Raw genomic sequence first — 11,831 nt, 5'->3', positions numbered from 1 at the left:
GAGAAGAATCCTCGAATCAGGTAGGTGGAATAGTGGCACCGCAGCGGATTGAAGAGGTGCTAGGCCAGGCTGCCGGGAGGTGGTGGCCAGGTAAGAGAGGCCTGATTGGGAGAAGGCCTCAGAGGGTAGGCAGTGCCTTAGTTGACCCACGTGGCGCTGCCACTCACTGCCATCAGGAAGGCTGACCCTGTAGGAACAGGGACCAGTTACTTTGGTGATGGTGGCAGGCACCCACCTTGGCCCCCCTGTGAAACCTCTTGCAAAAACCATGTCCCCCTCCCTGAATTGGCATGGAGGAACCCCCAGGTTGTGAGGCTGCAAGGCATTATAAAATGGGTGCAGCCTTCTAGAGTGGTTCGCAGGCAGCGGTTCATCAGCAGCTCTGTGGGGCTTTTGTTAGACAGGGGACATGGAGTGGAATGTTGACCGAGAAGATAAGCCACCACCTTGTCCGGCCAATCTTCATGGTCCATTCATCCCAATGCCTCTTTGGCTGAGAAGACAGCACGTTACGCTCGGCCATTGCAAGCAGGGTGGTAGGGGGCTGTTGGGGTGTGATGGATCCCTTGCCTGGTCAGAAAGTCCTGGAAAATTGACTCCGCAGTGGTAGATGCCATGAGAGGAGTTCCACCCAATGGGAGTATGCATCCACAACCACCAGGAAATTCTGACCGTGGAAGGGGCCCGCGAAGTCCAAATGGACCCTTGACCAGGGACCTCTAGGAAGCTCCCAGTCCCAAACGGGAACTGCTAGAAGTGCGGGGTGGGACTGTTGGCTGGGTGTGCAGTGGCCAACCCAAGTAGCTATCTTCTCATCCATTTTGAGCCACCAGACATAGCTGCGACCCAAAGATTTCATGCGAGCTATGCCTGTGTGGCCCTGATGGAGGCGGTCTAGCACTTGATGGTGCAAGGAGGGAGGAATAATTACCCTGTTGCCCCAAAGCAAGCACCTGCTGTGGAGGGAAAGCTCCAGCTTGCGGGTCTTGAAAGGCTGGAAGTGGTCGGCAACTCTGCCCAAAGGCTACTCCCTCTGCACCCAAGTGAACACCTGCGACAGTACAGGGTCAGCAAGGAAGTGGGCCACCACATCTGACAAAGACAGGGGTAGGTCCAAAGACATGGACAGGATAGAGGAAGAGGGACAGGTGCAGGGTCAGTGCCAAGAAGCAGGCAGCGGCTGAGAGCATCGGCATGCCCCATATGCTTGCCCAGACGGTACTGCAGTGTATAAGAGTATGCTGCAAGGAACTCCATCCAGCGAGACATGCAGGGAGAGAGGATGGGTGGGGTTGGATGGTCATCAGCAGGAGCCAGCTATCATTCATAAGTCAAGGACTTGCAGCCAGTCGTACGTTGAGGACTTAGGACCAGTCGCAAGTCAAGGACTTACACTAGTATTTAACACTCTTTACTCCCTCTGAGGGGTGGGCTGCTACAGGTTTGCCTGGGCATTATGGTTAGTTCAGAGAACATCCAAATCCCACGCCTGTGTGGTCTTGCCAACCCCATCCTGCCCCTCCCCTCCCAGGAGTCTCCATGTGGCCAGTTTTGGATGCGATATAAGTGCAGGTCCATGCAGAGGCTCGGGGAGTGGGGAAAATGGGCCTCCTAGAAGTTCCGGAAGGCTGGAAATGGGCCTGTTTCCAAAAGGCCTCTGGAGCCCAGAAGAGGCAGTTTTCACCTTCCCAGAGACTCGAGGAAAGCCTCTCCAAAGCCTGGGGAAGGCGAACACCTTCCTTCCCCTCCGGGGTGCAGGAGGCCAACTAGGCCATGCCCACCATGGCCACGTCCACCCAGCAACCAGGCAGAGAACCCATTGCTGACATTTTTGAAGCCCACCCCTGCTCCCTCTCCCCTGCTACTCTGAGACTTTTCAGCAGTCAGGCAAAACTGTCAAAGATTATTTTCAGCATCCATTTGGCCCTTCATTCTGGCCCTTTCATGCAAACATGGATTATTTTTCCCAAGTGCAAATTTGGTTCAAGCTATGCTGCTTCTGACTGGTTCCTGGAGAATACAATGGGCACAAATGCCACAAGACATTCAACAGCACTTCTGGCTTTATTCATATTTTTCTTTTCATGCATCCCTCTCCTTTTTCCTTTATTTAAAGCTGTGTTTTCCAAAGGAAATGTAATAAAAAGCTTGTCTACCATACAAAGAAAAAGTTTTATGCAAGCAGACCAGATTTATGTTTGCTACTTGATTGCTACTTTTATGAAGCATGAGAGGGCCCTTATTTTGAAAAGGATAATGCAGAGGAAGGAAAAGTTGTTATGTATCATAAGTTAATAATACAGCTTGTTTCCCCAAACCACCACATTCTCTCTAAAACCCTTCATATTGATTGGTATCAAATTCTATCCAAAATTAATTATGCCTATATTCCACAAAATGGCTTAGAATGAATTTTGGAGTTATTATACACATCCCACAAGCTGACTTTAAGATAGCCAGATGTTAGGTTGCACTTCTTCAGGTCATAAATGGGAGGTGATAATGATGAATGCTCTCCTACATGAAAATTGCTGATATCCTATCAGACATTTGGAGTATAGTTGTGTGGATATACCATACTTTGGTATGTTAGACAACTGAAAATATGACAATTTCTCTGTTGCACCAAGTGGCATAGCTTAATGTCCACAGCATCATTGTTTACACATAATGGGGTTGTAGAGATCTCCAATATATGCATTATTTCAAGCAAAACTCAAAAGAAGTACCTTCTAAAATTGTTTTGTGAATCATCATGTTTCCCTCACTTCCAAGAATAAAGCTGCTCTCTTCCGTTGACCTCTTTGGTGTTTGGAAAGGCTTTTGTACATAGACTCACAGGATTGGATATCACTGCATCACTTATTACATGTGGACATAGACCTATTAAAAACTATATATTGACTGCAGTTTCATCCATATTGTTTCAGTTTATTGAGAAAGACACTATAATTTGCTTTATCAAATTCCTTAGAGAAATCTAAGTACACTACCTCCACAGCATTCCATCGGTCCATCCATCTAGTGATACTGTCAAGGATGCAGTAATATTTCTTGGGCACAGCCTATTTTTAACAAACCCATGCTGGCTTTTGATAATAACCCTGTTAGTTTCTAAGTATGTGCAAGCCCATTGCTTAATCATTTTTCCAAGAATTTCACAGGTGTTATGTTTTTCATCCCCCCCTAGAAGTTGAATGGGTATATATCCAGGTTGAAGCATGGGCATACTCCACTTGTTTTTTCAACTCCTGCCCACAGTACTGCAAAGTTTTCCCTTATTTCCTCCCCTCCTTGAATCCTTAAGTTGAAATGCTGGAATGAAGCTACAACATTTCAGTGAAGATTTTTTGTTTTGTTTTAATGAACCAGCAGGAGACAGTTTATGTGGGTCTGTAGTAGAATATAGGAATGAACAGCCTGTCCTCTTTCCTCTAATCATTAAAGCATCAAAGCTAAGATGGCATAGTAAAAGGGAGTAAAAAAAAAGGCATGATTAGCATTAATGTCAAAGGAGAGAACCTGGAAGAGGGTGTAAAGGCATTCATACATGGAAACATCTGTAGCAATGGAATAGTAAGGGAAAAACAATCTCTAAAAGAAAAAGCCAAATATTAGGGGATCTGCTCACACAGAATTAGATATCCCAGAAAGGCTTGCCTTCCTTAAATGAATAGGAAGAACAAGAGACAGGAAAATGACCCAATAAGGTCTTTAATGGCCACATTGGACTTAGGACTGTCCAACTACTTAGCCAATCAATTTGGTCCAGACTAGCATTATTAAACTTGGATTTAGGAATAGCCAGGAACAGCATGGAAAGAGGCTTATCAGGCTTTTATGTGGAATTTCTCTGTTTTCCTATTGCCACTCAACAGAATTTTCCAATTTGATGCCCTTTAAACATATTGATTGCAACTCTCATAATTAGCCATGATGAATAGAAATTACGGGCATTTAAATTCAACACATCTGGAAAATACCAGACTAAGAATGGCTATTCTAGAGAGCTGATTTCTCAATATGCAGTATTGTGGATTTTATAGGGATTAAATTATTGAGCTTGGATGGTTATATTTTTGCTGCATCAGATAGAAGGCTAAGGCGGAAAGACTTTATCCCCTCCCCAAATGTTGAAATCAATATTTGGGAATGAATAGTACTGTAATATTAAAAATTACAATTGGTACAGTAGAGCTGTCATCATTTGTGACAAGAACTCAGACTTTTTGTCCGTATTCTGCATAGCTTTTTAGTTAAAATAAACCTTCAGAATGTTGCAAAACCTGAAAAACTTACTTCAGCCAGATAATGTGGTCTTGACAAATAGGCTTGTCATGCTATAAATAGTGACAGATCTAATATATCAATATTAACTCTTAAAAGCTCCAATGAAGCTTTCAGGGTTGTTGTTGTTTTTTTGCTGGTTTTTAAATTTGTTCCAGGTGCAAGGTTTTGAAGAGCTCAAAACTTCAGAAAAGACCTGTACTCTATGGCCAAACCAGGATTTTGGATCCTCTGCTAATGTCCAGATCTCATTTTTACTGCCATCCAGAAGAACTGAAAACATTCTGTCTAGGGGATCAATGCATGGCTTTGTTTTTATATATTTTTCAGGGACAGTAAACTAAATATTTCTATTTCCCCAACTTTCTTTTTAAAACCACTCTGCTTGTAACAATATGTAAAGTAGACCAGCAATTTACTTGAGAGAGAAACTGTTTTCCAGATGGTTCAGTAACAGCACCTGTTGCTTACAGACAAATGGAGGGATTTCGTTAAATCAGTTCCCAATATTGGGACTCAGAATGAGAACTAGACATTTCCCTCCCTCCCTCCCTCTCTTTATCTCAGAGGAATTGAACTATCTTTACATTCTCAAGTTATAAATGAGTATAAACTGATCAGTTATTCATGGTTCGTTGATCCCATCATTCCATTAAAAGTGTGCTCAATACAGATTAAATCTAAACAAGTCTTTGTCAATTGCAGAAAAGAATGAAACTTTTCCATTCACATGTCTGGGAGAGTCCAATGAAAACTTTAGCTGACCAAAGGCTTGCCAGATAAAAAAAACTGTCTTTGTATAACATATGGTAGGACAACATGAAAGAACTAGGCCAGTGGTTTCCAACCTTTTTTTTGGCCATGCCCCACCTAAGCATCTCTAAAATCCTGATTCCTCCCTCCCATTCACTTTACTCAAAAAGTGAACTCTATTCATGTGGAGGAAGCCTAAAAGGCCATTAATTTGGTTTTAACAAGTTCAAATTGCCCCAATTAAAAATCAAATTGCCCCCCTGTGGGGCTTGGGGTTGATGTTGGAAATCATTGAGCTAGGCATTAACAGAGGATCCAAAATCTGCATTCATCATAGAGCAGTAGTTCCTCTCTGACATCTCATCAAACACATCTTATGTGAGACAGCTATGGGATGGCAAAGACGGCCTTTGTAAAATGTTGCATTGACAGGAAGACTCCAAGAAGAAAATGGTTCTCATCTTCTACTATTTGGGGATCTATACTTTTAATTATTGGCAATTTTCTTGCTATCGTATGCTGAAAAAAGGCCTAATGGACTTGATCAAAGGTGCATTTAGTCCAGCATCTTATTCTTTTATCCCAGGGGTGTCAAACTCCATCGTCATGGCGGTATCATGTGACATATTGGGACTTTTCCCCCTTTGCTAAATTGCCCAGCATGTGACACATCCAGCCCACAGGCCAGGAGTTTGACAGTCCTGCTTTATTCAGAAGCAGGGGAGGAGGGGAAGGACTGGGAAGAAACTCAAGCTTTCCTCTAAATAGTTGGCATCGGGGGCATTATATTGCTTTGTTTAATATTAAAACATCGTTCCAAAAAGGGATTATTCTAAATCAGAATTTAATAATTTGACAATTCTTTTAAAGTATTGAGGAGGCCTTTGTTGAGACACTTTCCCTGCCCTCAACCACAATATGGGAGAATTTCAATGTTCTCCTTCAGGCTAAATTCAGTGGCAACATGGGGATATACAGAACCCTGTGAGGAATTTCACTAGTGTTGTCAAAATGAAATTCTTCAGATGTTTTGCCCAAGCAGGAACTTCCATATTTGCTTGAGGCAATCTTTGGGGGCAAATATAACATGTTACAAATTCTCTGGCTCCCTGTGCGATCACTTTGCGGCTCAGGTTCGGTTAAATGACCTGCCATTTCTGAACGTCCAAACAAAACGTGTAGAATTATTGGCATAGAGATAACATATTTCAGTCTTTCACTGTGATGTATGTTAAACCTTCTAAGCCAGTCTTGAAGAGATGTACTTTTACTCCACTGCTGACATATGGTCTTCATCGCTTCCCTCCACCCTCCTCTCCTTTTTCTTGCTTACAGAAAGAGAAACTCCCCTGTTCGTGCTAAGGCTCCACTGGAGCAGCTTAAAATAAACAAGCTCAAGATAATGCAGCCTTTCTTTCCAGCCAGAAATGCTGGTTTCCTGCTTAAATGCATACCTTTGATGATGGTTCACTGGCAGAATTTGCCTGAGGTAAGAGAAACATAATTATGCAATTTTCAACTACAGTGTTCCCCACCCCCTCCATATTTCTCTTTTTGAAAGACAGATGAAACCCACAGTTCTGCCTTCTCATGTTTGCTTGGTTTAGGCATTAAGTCTGACTGAGTGGTTTAATCTCACAAATCTTTTTATTGAAAAACAGCACACTAGACATGCAAACGTTCAAATAAAACCAGCAAATATAAATGTTCATATAATACGGGCAAAGAAGAAGGTAAACATTTTTACATCGTCCAATTTACTAAGTGTGAGAATCCCATTTTCGTCACTTAATTTCTTGCTTTCCAAACCTATTTTTACAGATTTTAAAAAATGCCATTGAAATTAATGAAAAGGTGGCACTAGCCAGCAAAATAATTCATTGCTAAGAATTGCTGGTGGCTATTGTGAGGCAAAGAGCGACTGTTCTTAGCCTTCTTTTTATCCTTTGAAAAAGTCTGTGGGAACAGGAGCTGCTTTACTCCTGTGCTAGTGCACAATTGCTAATTGGACACTGTTCCAAGCATGTACAAGCATTTCTGTTCAGTCAGCAACTGCACATTATTAAGATTCTGCCTGCCTTAGTTCTGCCTTAGTTCTTCTCATTTACTGTTATTTGTATGGATGGACATTCTCTTCCTAATAGAATCTTTGCTATACTGGGTGGCAGTGGTATGACAGTGCTGATCAGCAAACTGATTGAATACATCATGTTCATTTCACAAATATGTCTCTGACTTTAACTGAAATTTTTCAAGGCATCAATAAAAACTGTGTGCCCAATGAGACACAGGTAGTCCTTGACTTACAACCTTTCATTTAACAATCAATTATTTATTTATTTATTTATTTATTTATTTATTTATTTATTTAATCGATTTATAGGCCGCCCAATCCTGGAGGACACTGGGCAGCTTACATCGAAAGAAAAAAGAATAATAAAAAAATGACAATAAAAACATGTTAAAAACAACACACATACATTCGTTATGATCGGGGCTGGACCTCAACAATGAGGTCAACAGCCCCAGGCCTGCCGGAATAGCCAGGTTTTAACAGCTTTTCTGAAGGCCATGAGAGTGGGCAAGGTCCAGATTTCTGGGGGTAGCTCGTTCCAAAGGGTCGGAGCAGCCACAGAGAAGACTCCTCCGGGGAGCCACCAGCCGGTATTGTCTGGCTGACAGCATCTGAAGGAGGCCCACCCTGTGGGATCTCACCGGCTGTTGGGAGGAATGTGGCAGTAGGCGGTCTCGCAGGTATGCTGGCCCTAAGTCATGTAGGGCTTTAAAGGTAATAACCAACACCTTGAATTGCGTCCGGAGACCAATAGGTAGCCAGTGCAGCTCACGGAGGATCGGTGTGATGTGGGTATACCTAGGTACACCCAATATCGCTCGCGCGGCTGCATTCTGGACTAGTTGCAGTCTCCTAAGACTTTTCAAGGGTAGCCCCATGTAGAGCGCATTGCAGTAATCCAGCCTTGAGGTGACTAGGGCGTGAGTGACCGTTTGGAGTCCCCCTCTCAGAAATGTGCCCAGGTGGGTTCCAGGTGCTCCACCAACCACAACACCAGAGAAGGGGTAGGGGAGTGGCTTAGTGGCTAACATAATTGCCTGATATTTCATACAGCCCAGGTTTGATTCCTCGTAGGGTATGGCTAGTTGATGAGAGCTAAATAGCTTGAAATAGATCTACACTAGTCTCCCTTTATTTATTTATCAGCACAAATGCAATATATATATATAAATATCCACCATCCTAAGAAACCCCAAAGACAAAATTGAGTTATAAAATCAAGGAGTATATGAAATCCCATGCCCCACCTGCCCCACCACATACATCGGACAAACCAACAGAAGAATAAGTGCACGCATTGAAGAACACAAAACACAATCAGAAAAGAGAAAACAACTTCTTCCCTGGTCCAACACCTTAAAGCCACAGGACATAAATTGACTTAAAAGACCAGAACTATTGCCAAGACTGAACATTTTAACAACAGAATAATCAGAGAAGCCATCGAAATAGAAAAAACGCCCACACAGCATGAACAGGCAGGACAATACCTCCCCCCTGCCAGCCATTTGGAAGCCTGTCCTTATTGATAAACAAGTCCCTAACATGATGAATGACTATCCTTACATGAACACAAACCCCCAACCAGTCAGAATGCACCTCCACCCAATCAGAACACAGCCAAGCTCCCACCCAATCAGCTCAAACCCCCACTGGCAGTTAAAAGGAAAAAACAGCCGAGATCTCACATTGCTCCTGGAAGTACGAAGCCTGAAGATGACGAATGAGACTTCATCGAAACGTCGCCAAGACACTTCTAATTTTACGGAGGACAAAACACGAATAACCAAAGACCTACACACTAACACCCAAGAAAACCTCAGAATAAATGAATATATATATATATATATATATATATATATATATATATATATATATATATATATATATATATATATATATATATATATATATGCCACGTTTACAGGCAGTAAATCACACTGATTTTAAGGAAACTTAATTCTCCAACCCACTCTTCAAAGATTAAGACTGAAACCATCTTCTGTGAACTATAACCAACATAACACTGAGAAGGGAACTTTCGCTTCTCCCCCTCTTCAAGCACTAACTTAGGACAATCTTTGTATCCATCTGCATTGGAGAACTTCTCACTCTTTTTGACCATATGTAGGACATACACAAGAGAACGGCAGGCACAAAGTCTATTTTCCCAATTGTCAATTCTGCTGGCAGGGAGACACAGATGGACACAACAATAGCAAATCAATGTTTAACTAAGAGTTTTATTTGCAGGGCCAAACTGATGAAATTAGCTAAGTGCCAAATTGCCGTCAAACTATAGCTGAAAATGTATACTTCATATCCACTCTCCAGATTAATAACATCTTATATCATTATCCAGTCATTGATATAGTGATATACATTTCTAGAATAGAAATAGAAATGGTCACCACTATCTTTATTCATCTCCCCAGAGGAAATTTCTCCATTGTAAGGAGAAACATTAGCTAAGAATTAGCCCAAGACTTAAGAATAATTAAATAGACAATTCTAGAAAATAATGCAGGCTGATCATAGATGTAATGGTTTACATGTAGTATCAACATTGTTCTTAGCTTTTATCTCTGCATATTGAGAGTGATTTTTGAATTGCCCAGAAGAAAAATGAAAATGAACACTTTCAACTTGTGCCATAAAAAGTTCATCTATTTGTTAAGAATATTATATACTTTGCTGCACTTCAAAGTGCCTACTAAGATCATTTGAAATGCGTCTTTGGCTCTTAATGGATGTAAGAAAATCAACAATTTACAGTATCTCATCGGCTGACCTGTTGACTTTCTGATCAAATCTGTAGCCAGGAACTTTCTCCGATGTACATTGTGTGTTCCTGGTCATGCACAGAATAATTTGATTTATACTCCCTGATAATTTATTAAGAAAATAAACACATTAGGCACAATGTGGCATATGGGACACACCAATAATCAGAGAAGTGCCTGTGTTTGCTCATGACCTTGTCTTGCTCAATTTGTACGCTATGCAATTTGTCTGCATGCATCCCAAATTCCACATTTAATCAATTAACAGAAAGGATTCATATCTCCCTGGGAAGCAAATGATGCCTAGTATAAAAATATAAGAACAACAATCAAAGTTGTATTCCTAAATTCAATTACTGAAGAGAAAGCCCTACGGAACAAAGGGAGACCTATTTCTGTGTAAATGAAGCATTGGAAAGATGTTTTGCATAATAAAAAAGAGTGTCCATTTTCTGAACTGTACCTCTGGAGGTACCCTTTATTCTGAAAGTACAAGTGATGAGGAGACAATGTTCCCACTGATCCATGCCTGCCTTAGTACCTGGATAAAAGGACAGAAGCCGGATAAGGAAAAATGTGAGGAGGAAGAGGTGGCAGTGCAGGGTGTCAGATTTGATTTGAAAAGGTCTACAGGAAGTAACCTGGGGAGCTGTGAATATTCAGGAGAGGTCTATACAACAGTTAGCATCCTTGTCTGAATGCTTATGAGTGGAAATGAAAAATTTGAAATTTCCTGCAGGCATTAGGAATGGAACAGGATACCAAACACATTTTAGCAAGAAATGTTCAACAGGAATTCTGGGATCACAGTTCCAATTCCAATTTCTGGCGAGGAAAAACAACTCAAGATCTGCATCACCTTTCTTTTTGCCTACCCTTACTTTCTCCTCAGGGACACGGTGGCTCAGTGGCTAAGATGCTGCGCTTGTTGATCAGAAAGGTTGGCAGTTTGGTGATTTGAAACCCTAGTGCTGTGTAATGGAGTGAGCTCCTGTTACTTGTCCCAGCTTCTGCCAACCTAGCAGTTCGAAAGCACATAGAAATGCAAGTAGAAAAATAGGAACCATCTTTGGTGGGAAGGTAACAGGTTGTGTGTGCCTTTGGCATTTAGTCATGCCGGTCACATGATCACGGAAACATCTGCAGACAGTGCTGGCTCTTTGGCTTTGAAACGGATTTGAGCACTGCCCTTAAGACACATGTGTGAGGGTAACTTTTACCTTTACCTTACTTTCTCCCCCTTCAAGGTAGGTAGACTATGGATCTAATGGAAACAGTATTCAGGATCTATAAAACTTCCAAAGGCTCATAAAAAAGTTATTAGCTCTACCCCACATCTCTGGGAAACCCAGATAATGCTTCTTTTTTCCAGATACACAGGGTTTCTTATAGCAGGGGATATAGCAGAAGCAGCCATCAGCCCTCTCTAAGCAGTTTACAGAGTCAGCATATTGCCCCCAACAATCCGGGTCTTCATTTTACCCACCTCGGAAGGATGGAAGGCTGAGTCAACCCTGAGCCGGTGAGTTTGAACAGCCGAACTGCCGAACTAGCAGTCAGCTGAAGTAGCCTGCAGTACTGCACTCTAACCACTGCGCCACCTCGGCTCTTCGGCTCTGGTATTTGAAATCAGTTACGGAGCAGTTAAAAAGGTAATATTGTTGTAGCTGAACTCAGAGTGAGCAAGAATAAAAGTGGTTAGCAAGCAACAAAAGTAGCAAATATATATATATATTGGTTAGCAAGCCCAGAAGTCATGGACCGCTAAAAAAAGATAGATATTACAGGAAGGTTCATGATCACCAAGAAGGAATCTCTATGGAATGCAAAGAATCATGCAATATGGACTCTATCTATAATGCTTTACAGAGGAAGAAGTGGAACCAGATGATCAAACTTGTAGCAAGTGGTTGCCAATGAAATTTAGTTAAGCC

The sequence above is a fragment of the Thamnophis elegans genome, chromosome 4 (genome assembly GCF_009769535.1).
Source record: "Thamnophis elegans isolate rThaEle1 chromosome 4, rThaEle1.pri, whole genome shotgun sequence".
NCBI lineage: Eukaryota > Metazoa > Chordata > Lepidosauria > Squamata > Colubridae > Thamnophis > Thamnophis elegans.
Note: the sequence above shows the minus strand (reverse complement) of the source record.